The 10,370-nt window shown below is 35.6% G+C and overlaps 1 long non-coding RNA gene across 1 annotated transcript; it reads right to left on the minus strand.

Moving 5' to 3' along the window:
• Positions 1-8,091: 8,091 nt before the first annotated feature.
• Positions 8,092-8,683, minus strand: LOC108605164. Its single transcript, XR_001915373.2, has 2 exons — positions 8,501-8,683; positions 8,092-8,446 (listed from the first exon to the last, which is right to left on the minus strand). It is a non-coding gene; the product is annotated as an uncharacterized LOC108605164 (long non-coding RNA).
• Between the last annotated feature and the right edge of the window lie 1,687 nt (positions 8,684-10,370).

Below are 10,370 nucleotides of genomic sequence, written 5' to 3' on the forward strand. Positions count from 1 at the left end.
TATAAATTGCGTTGCACTCTTATCAGTCGCCAGCGTTTGGTATGTCTCACAGCTTGGCTGCTTATTTATAGCACACACTGTATACACTTTTGGCTGCGCTTTAATTTAATGCGCATATAATTTATAGTTTTATTAATTATTTATTGTATAAATAACTAAATCAACAATTTTATACGGTCGCGCAATAAAAACAAACAGCGTAATTAAGCAACTATCATCCAGCATAGCAGCGCAGACAGTGTGTTGAGTTCAGCTGTTGCATAGCAGTCAGCTTTTTGGCTGAGCGCCAACAACAGCTTACTTAGCGCACTAACAGATGGCGCCACTAAACGCGCGTTTTTTAAAATAAATTAAGCAGCGCACAATAATTCTTATTAAGACTTATGTCTGATATGCAACAACATGTGGCAATCATAACTGCTGCTGCTGCTGCCGCTGATGTTCCAATTGATTGCGCACACATGTGGCAGCAGACAAAGACTGTTATGCTATTGCTTTATAAGGTGGGCAAACTACTCAAGTGTAACAACGTCATATCTATATACATAATTGGCATATATAGCAACTCATATACATCTTCAGTTTAAGCAGCTGTGGCATGATCTAAGTTCAGTTTTTCAATGCCTACGGAGTTTGATTTAAAGCTTAAACGAAAATGTTGTGTTTACGTATTAAAAAAATCAAATTGATGTTCAGCATTGTGCGCTGCGTGCATAAATTAATAACTAAATGTAATTTTAAATGTGTGTGTCTGTGTTTGTTTGTGTGTGTGTTATAAAAGCCCAAACGCAACGAAAATTCAATTGCACAAACAATAATAACAACAACAACAACAACAAAGAGAGCTTGGCAGATGTCATGGCGTGCACAGCGGAAACGGAAACAAAGCGCCATTCAAAATGGCTACCCCACACTGGTCAATGGTAAATGTCGAGCTCTTTGTATCAACTATGCATATCCATCATTATTATCCTTTGCCGTCGCTTAATTGATTTCAGCAAAAAGAAAAAAATATTTATGTATTTCACAATAATAATAATGATTCAATGTGCCATTGGGAGCACTAATTAGCATTGAAATATAATTGCAATTTAGTTGTTGTATATTCTTCCTTTTTTTTCTGTTGTTGTTGTTTTCCAATTCAGTTTGCAATTTTGAGCGCTGTGCGTTTTTAGGTTTTGATTTATGAGAGCTCAACGCACACAACAATTTGCATTTATGTTTTATAAATTTTATGGTTCCCACTTGGGCGCTTTGCGGACAAAATATGAAATCAGCGCGTAAATCAGTTTTCGTGATTAATTTATCGTAATACGCGCTATAATTTACAAATTACAATGACAGTCTGTGCGGCACGCACAAAACATTTACTAAATTATTATGTTTTTGGGAATACCAGAGCAGCGTAGCAGAAAATTGATTTTAAGCTAATAATTAAAAACGAATTTGATACAAAAGCAGAAATTGAATCTTTTGCTGGCAAAAAGTTAGTTATTGATATTATTGTGGGCAGAAATGTGGCGGCAGGTTAATATAATATATAATTTGTAATATTTTTAGCATAAAATTAGCGAGTCAAACTTAAAGCAATCAATAATACCCTTTGGCTGCAAATAAGTAAAAAAGTCTTAAATAAATAGTGTGCCAATTACAAAAGAGCGCATCATATTTATGTTTACTTGATCCCCCCTCTCCGCACTCCTTAATCAATAGCTGTGTCAGCCACAAACACAAACGTCAAAAAATTAAAGTGCAAAAAAAATAAAAGTGTAGTTGATATTTTTTTTGCATATTTTGCACTCGGCATTGTTTGCTGACAATAAATATAAATAAATATTTTTAATATTGTACACGCAAATGTTAATAAGAAAAGCAAGACAGCAACACACACACTGACTGAAGAGCGCGTGCATTTTGAAAAAAATATATATAAATAATGCATAAATACAATGACGAGCAACGGGGCGAGATATAAAGACACGACCCATTTAAGTTAAATGGCCATTTTGTTGTTTGTTGCTGCTGTTGTTATTGCCATGAAATATGCATGTGCGATATTTACATCAGCGGCATTAATTTTGCAATTTCTCTGCGCGCGTTTTAAAATATATACATTTAAATTCTTTTTGTTTTGTGTGAAATGCTAAACGTTGCACTGTGGCGCAAAAGCAGCGCATTTATTAGCAGTATATAGCTGAGCTATAAATTGTTGTGCTAAATAAGACGTTTAGCCCACTGTGCCATACACACAGTTGATATATGACACTCGGCCCCAATAAATAGGCAACAAATAATATGCATTGTTATAGTAACAATGCAAATGCAAATATGTGCGCTTGCCATATATAAAATGCCTTTTAAATTTGATACAACAATTAAATTGTAATTTTGAAAATCATCATAAGCACAATTGCTTAATTTAATTTAGCAAAAAATTTAGTTAGCACTAGCATAAGCTGCTTGCTATGTGGCTGCGTTTTGCTGCATTTATTTAAACATTTTGTGCTTGTGTTGCTGCCCTCGCCATATTGTTGTCACCCTAGTTATTGTTGTTGTTGTTGCTGTTGGTTGGCAGTCGACACTTCCTGTTTTTGTTTTTGTCCTTTTGGCGCGCTGCTGCTCGCGTTTTAAAGTGCAATTTTATGAGCCGTTAACAGCACATTACGTATACGTATTGCATACACACACATACAGACACACACTACACAGACGCTATAGATTAAGTTATTGTTGATTTGCAGATTTGACAATTTATTGAAGCAGAAAATTCGCAATTTTACAAATTTATTGCGCTGCAAATAGCGCAAAATCAGTGCAAGTCGTTAGGGGGTGGTGGGTGGTGGGTGGTTGGGTGTTGCTAGCATTGTCGTTAGCACACGTTGTATAATTTATTTACAGCTGTATTTTATGCGTTATACAACACTGGGCAACCAGTAGCTGTGTGACAAAAATTAATTGGAAAAAAGCGCGCATTGAAATTTGTTAGCTCGTTAAACAAAGCGACGCGCATCTGATAATTTTTGCAGATTTATGCTTTATGCTTTGGCCAATTCCAAATTATTGTTGGCTGCTTAATTGCTTTTATACTCCAGCGCAATTTATTTGCATAATTAGAGCTTGATTGGGCCAGCATAAATAAATGCTAATAAATTAGTTGTTCTTAATTAAAAATGCAAATAGTTTAAGCTGCTCACAAGCGCAAAAAAAAATTGCAAGTTGGCTGCAATTGTTAAATTTAGAATATTTCAGCAGTGTTCACTCTAATTGCAATTTAGTTTGCTTGCGTGTGTGTGCAAATTCGATTTTAATAATTGAAATTTATCTAAGTTTCAAAATATTGTGGTTATGCTACAAAAATAAATGCAAGCCAGCATATGCATGTGTGTGTGTGTGTGTGTGAGTAAATTAAATTGCTTTTTAATGGCGAAGCTGTGCGCTCAATACGTTTTTTGCACTCATTCGTTAACAGCACATCAAAAGCGAAGGCAAATAACATTTTAAGAGAAATATAATTTGAACAATTGCAAATGGTTGCAAGCGCTGTCAACGCCTGTGGCGTAGAGAGGGGTAGAGTGGGACATGCCACACCGCATGTCGTTCAGTGTCGCTGATCGCATGTTAAGCTGACAGTCTACATGACAGCAAAACGAGAGAGAGAGAGAGAGAGAGCGAGCAGCAGCGCAAATGTGTGAATGGCAATACAACTTTGCTTAACATTGCATACTCCCACCTCGGACCGCTATGCGTTGGGGGGTGCTACTGTCGTGCGTATTGGCAAATTCGCTTTTTTGCAATTGACATGACATTGGCTGCTGCTTCCTTTTGCTTTTACTGCTGCTGCAACAAATTGACAGGCGCTTCGAAATAGATCCAGACAAACTTATTAATAATCTTAGCACACAAGTTGCACTGCATTTGACAGTTATATAAATGCAAATCAATTTAAGCAGCTTAGCGCAAGTCTTATTTGCAAAATTGCTGAGCTGCAATAATTAAATATTAACGCACAAGCAATTCTGTGCTGCTCAACAAAGCAGACAGCTTTTGTCTGTTACTAAGCATTTAAAATTTAATTAAATGGCTGCAATTTATTGCTTACATAGCAAACTGTTGTTTTTATGCACTTGCAATCAATTTTAATCAAACAAATATTTATAATTTTTAATAAAGCGCATTTTTTTTAAGTTCTGTGCGCACAGTGTGGCAAAGCTGTGCTGCAATTAAAGCCGCTTGTGCTGTAAATTAATTTACAAACAAAAACAACAACAATAAAGCTTGATAAAAAAAAAAGGTAAATGCGCTTGGCTTTTTCGCTCAACGCAATTCTCTTTTATTTTTATGTGTGCGCTTATCATGGTGCCAAGATGAAAAAGAGTCAACACAACGTTAACAACTCTCTTGGGAGTGTGTGTGTGTGTAGGACTATGTGTAACTTTATTAGCAGTCTCCTGGCTCAGTGTGTTACCTTGTCAAAGTTATGAAAGCATCTGGGGAACGCCTGCTGTTACTCTTGCTTACTCTCCCATCCCCGCACCCACACACTCCACACTCTTCACCTTTGCTCTGCTCAGCTTACTGCACACACTGCTGCGCTCTAGCCGTGTGTGAAATTAGTTGAGTGCGTACTGTAGCACACAAGCTTAATTTTTAGCACATTGCAAAATATTTTTGTATATTCAGCAAATAACTAAGAGCCCAGCAAATTTAAGCTGCATGGCTTATACATTTTTCATTGCTAAATAAGCAAAAATAAAACTGCTTTTTTACTAAAATTATTAAGCGCATAGCTTTGAGTTTAACATAAGCTTGTATTGCTAAATTGATAAAGCAATGCTTAAGACTTATACAAATAAATGCAAATAATTATTAAGCGCATTAAAGTTTCATTACAAAATAAATAAAAGCTTAGTTTTGCTTTAATCTTAAGCTAAATCAATGCTTAAAGCTTATAAAATATTTTGTATACATTTTTATTGCTGCTGCTACAGCAAATAAAATATATGCAAGCTTGGTATTGCTGATAAATTTGAATTTTTCAATTGATTTCGAGCATAAGTAATATTAAAAGCTATTGTAGACATTGCCCAAAAGCATAAAAAAAACTCATTTCAGTCAAAGCAACGGAATGAAACTGCCTAGAGCGCGCTCTGTGAATGGAAAAGTGAGGTTATGCATAAATTCAGTTGCTGCAGCTAAAGCAAACACTGCATAAATTAGAGCTAAAAGTTCTAGTTCAATTGGCTGAACAAGTTCATTAGTTCAGCTTGACTAATGCACCATCGTACGCACTCGTTCAATTGAACTTGTGCTGAACTGAAGCGTTGCCAGCTCTAATATGTAACGGTATTTTCTTTAATATTTTTGCAAATGATGCGACAAGACGTTGGACTGCGAAAATCTCAGCGGCGCGTAAGCTTCAAGCTTGGGTCATTTAAATGCAGATTGGACAACGGTCATGAAGCGCAGCTGTGTGGGTTGGGTGGCTACAGTGGGTCTCGGTCTCGCATTTGCATAATGGCGTCGTCGACACATTACAGCGGAAAACGGAAACCTGCTGGAATGCCCGTGAGAGCTCAATTGCAGGTGTTCATGAGTTGTGCTTATGACTGTTACGCCAATCCCTGAGCCAGGCCAGCTGTTCGCCTCCCTTGTCTCTTGTGCATTGAACCAGCCTTGGGCTCACACACACCCAGGCGCACACAAACGTTTTCTCATTTTAATTCAACTTGGTCATAAAAAGGCATACAGCAGCACACAAGTGGATGCCACATCAGCAACCTCCGCGAAGTCGCTGGGCAACGATGGTGGTCAACTTGCTGGCATACCAGTGCATGTGGCAAGCAGCTCATAGCATGCTACATTTTAAAGCTTCAAGCAAAAGCACAAAAAGCGCATTAAAGCTTACGAAATTTCAAATCTTTCTACAGCTTTGTTTGTCTATAAATTAAATGTAGCGCCTACTTAAGCTTAGTTGATTTTTGCAATTAAAAAGCAGCAGCTTTACGATCAAAAGCTTCAAAAGCGTATTAAAGCTTCGTAAGTGTCAAGCTTTTAAATCTTAATTTTGTTAGCAAACTTCTTAAGCGCATAAATTAAATGTAAATCTAAAGAGCAGCATATTAAAATTAGCAACTTTTTCAGCTTTGTTAGCAGCTTTAACTTAAGCTCAATGAGCTTTTGCTATTCAATAGCAGCATATAAAAATAAAATTTTTAGCTTTGCTAGTTCTATAACTGAATTCAAGACTTTACTTAATGAACTTTTGCAATTCAAGTGTCAAAGCTTTGCCTTTTGCTAGCAACTTCTGCAGCTTAGAGTGGCTATAAATTAACTAAAGCTTACAATTAATGAACTTTGGCAATTAATAAGCAGCAGTTTTGCAAAAAATGTCGTTCTAAGTTGCAAAGTTAATTTTCTAGGCTCACCCAAACTGTTCAAAAACTTGAATAGTTGAACTTCACTCATAGTTTTCCATATGAATTTTTAGCATAACTCGAGCTAATAGTTTATATTAAACTATTTGCAAACATTGCCATGAATGCTTTATATTTTAACTATTACTATAACTTACTAAATATCTAATGTTAAGCCCATGTGTAGCTTGTCTGCTGCTGCTTGTTTTTGAATGCGTTTCCACATGCGTTAGCTGCAGCTGAAGCTTTAAACTTGCGCTTGGGTGACAACCTGTGTGCGAAAGAGAGCGCAAGAGTGAGCGAGAGAGCGAGGGTGGTGAAGTGCGTTATATGTTGCAAGTAGCAGCTGCTGCTGTGGCATAAATTTCGTTGCGGTTGCACGTGAAAATTGCATTTGGCCCTAGCAGCAATTGCACCCACACACCTTTGCTGCTGCGGACTGTCGACGGGTTTTTAGATGGTGTTTGAGGTTTCTGTTTGTGTGGGGCAAATCGACTTGAGGCCGCATGTGTCGGCTCTAGCTGCTGCGCTTTATCTGTGTATTGCAAATTGTGGACTTAAATGTTTATGCGTGGGGTTTTCCTTCTTCTTTTTTCTTTGTTGGCATCGCCACGCCTTTGGCTCTGGCACATTCGCAACCCATTTTGGCCGTTTGTTTATTAAGCTTTTTTGGTCAAAATAGAAAAAAGGTGTTGAATGCCACACGCTGCTGGCTGCTGACTGCTTTTTATTGCCACCCCCCAGCCAACCACACACACACACATACGCCTGCCTGCTAAGTGCAGCAGCTGTAAAATAAATATATATTTTTATTTCGCTGCTTTAGCAATCTTTATTTTCGAGCAGCGCCGCTTGCTTTCTTTTTTTTTTTTGGTTACCTTTTGTTGCTATTGCGGCAGCGTATAAATTAAATGCCTTACAGCTGGCAACCGCAGCCGCCCCCTGCCACCCACTCAGTCGCTTTGTCTCATGCTCTTTATTTATTTGCTTAGCGCACTAAATGCAAAATTTAAGTAAATCTTGTACTGACCAAAAGCTGCAAGTCAATCAAGTAAATTTTTTAATGTGCTCTAAAGTAATTTGTTTATAGCTATGCGAACTAGCAGCTGCGCTTCAAAGATAATATAACATTTTATACATATTATTACTAATAATAATAACTACTAATATTAGCTATTTCTAGCAATTTTTTTTAATATAAGCTAAGGAATCAATAGTAATGCTAAAGCAAAGCTAATACTAAATAAATAATTATTGCTTGTAACTAAATATTTAAGCTACTGCTAAAACTAATTGCAAATTGTATAAAGCTTTGATTAAATTTTAATAATTTGAGTTGAAGTCTAACTGAATATGAAACTAGCGATCCCACATTGGATTCAAACTGCTTTGGCTGGTATTAATTAAAAGCTTAAGGCTGCTACAAACGAAAACTATAATTATTTATATGCATGGGTGTGTGTGTGACACACACATACGCATGCCAACTAAATAAATACAATTAGCTGTAACTGGCGCGTATGTGGCTCTGGCAAACAATTTATAACTAAATTCTTGTCCTTTTAGCTCTGCTGAATTAAAAGACCGTTTGCACACTATTACAGCGTCTAAAAGCTTTTGCTTTGCATTGTTTGTTGAGCGTTCAGCGTTCAAAGAACAAAAAAGAGCATTAATGAAATTATATTATTTGCTTCAATGTGCAACGAGTGCGCACAGTGGTGCCAGATGCACATATTACGCACTCAGCTTTTTTTATTTAATGTGTTATATAAGCATTTGGTATACATTTTGTTTACTTTATTTGTGTTTTTACTTTAGTATTTGGTATTGCTAGTCGCGCAACGTCTATGATTTAATATGATTTAAGAAAACAGCCCAATACCAATAGCTCTAGGCCTTCGAGTTGTTGTCTTTTTATCTTCATCCTTACGAACAAAGTGTAAGGCAATAATCGTAACTGCGAGTAAAACGCAGAGTACGATCAGTACGATCATAGCCGCTAATGGGCAGGTGCATACACCCATCTTTCCTTGCTATAAAAATTAAATAATAAATAAAAAAAAAATTATTTAGTGCTTGCTACTTACGGCTTCTTACACTTGAGTATAGACGGATACGGTTCGTAGAGAAATGGAGCAACAAAGCCACAAATTAATATAATATCAATAACAGCAAATGTTATAATTAATATATATATTGTGGGATCAAGATTTTCTCCCATCGTCGTAATGCGATAGAAAAAATTTAAAAAAAAACTTATTTTAGTTACAGGCGCTGCTTGCCCAACTTAAAACTAGATATGAACTAAAAATATGCGTGCATAAGCAATGAAATATTATGAAGTCTGCCTGCTTAGTTTCAAAAATTTTTGTATAAGCTAAGCACACTGTGCGCTCAATACAGTATTTATTTACTTGAAGCCTCAACAATAAAGCGCACAGAGTGAGAGAGCGAGATTGAGAGCAGGAAATAGCAAATAAAATGCATTAGTAAAAAAATAATCAAGCAGCAAACCAAAACCAAAGCGTAGCAAAAGCTGTGGCACTTTACTTGCGGTACTTTGCATACAAAGTACCGTTAACTAGCGCTAGTGCTAGCTATGGCTATATAGATAATTGTGGGCGTGGCAGGCTGCGGCTGTAACAGATTTATTTCTGTTTGGCAGCGCTTTTACTTCAGTTAAATAGCTAAATTTCGACCTCGTACTTTAATTATATTATGTTTCAAATAAGTACTTGATATTTTTTTTTAAATGTTACTAACAAAATGTATACATATTAGATGAAATATTATAAGTTTGTCTAGATTGAAAAAATTACTTTGAGCCGTTTGTATTTTATAGCTAAGAAAATTATATAATAAGCAAAAATCGCTCATTAAAAATAAAATTAATTTGCCTAAAAAATGCCAAAATATTTTATAATATTTTCTATTTTAACATTTTTGCTTACAGCAAGTTAAATTCAAATAAATTTATATTTTAAACAGCAGCTGAGCTTAGCTCATAATTTTTGCTTAAAGCCAATGGCACTTTGGCCTAAATGTGCGACCATAAGGCGTTCAAAATGTTGTTAACGTCTTTTTCCTCCCCCTTTCAGACTCACCTCAACTTGTGGCCTATTTCGTTGGCAATAAAATAATGCCCCCCAAGCTATATTTCGATTTCATTTTTATGATTATTTCGTAGAGCGCATTTAATGGCCCTTAAGCTACAGGCTAATCGAATTTATTAGCGTCTAATATAAATTATAATATTCGTTTGCCTTTTGTCTGCGTCTCGGTGTGTGTGTGTGTGTGTGTGTGTGCTAAGCAAAGCTTGTCTGCTAAATTTCCAGGCAAATATAATTATTGGAGTGTAGAAAATGTAAATATAAATTTTAACATAATTATTTACAAGCTGTGTAAGCAATATAATAAAATTAAATTGAATTATAATAAGAAGTGGGGTTGATTTTAGATAAAATTATTATTATCAAAATAAATTAATGAATAGAATGAATTGATATAATTCAAAGAAAAACACAAATTAATTTGAAGACATTATAGCAAAACTGTTAAAAAGCTAAAAAAACCTATACTGAGTTGTTATTGTTTAACGCTTGCTAAAGAATTGATGTATTACATGTAAAAATATAAATTTCAGCAAAATTAAATAACAAATAAACTAAATGCAACACATTTTATCATTAAGCTGCCAGGAGGGAGAACATTCATGAATTAGATATGAATTTTAATTCCATTGTTAATATTAGCACCTTGCACAAATTTTATACACAAGACTTTTTATTGTAATAATTTTAACTTTTGTGTCTTCTAAAATTCCTGCTAAATGTGTGCAGTGTCTGACAAATTAATGCCAGTAATCGACGCGTGGCCCCAACAATTTTGCTCATCAACTGTTGCTTTTGCTGTTTGCACATGTGCGCTTGACGTAATTCGTATCCGCTCTCCCTGGGG

Source organism: Drosophila busckii, chromosome 2L (assembly GCF_011750605.1).
Source record: "Drosophila busckii strain San Diego stock center, stock number 13000-0081.31 chromosome 2L, ASM1175060v1, whole genome shotgun sequence".
NCBI classification, from domain to species: domain Eukaryota; kingdom Metazoa; phylum Arthropoda; class Insecta; order Diptera; family Drosophilidae; genus Drosophila; species Drosophila busckii.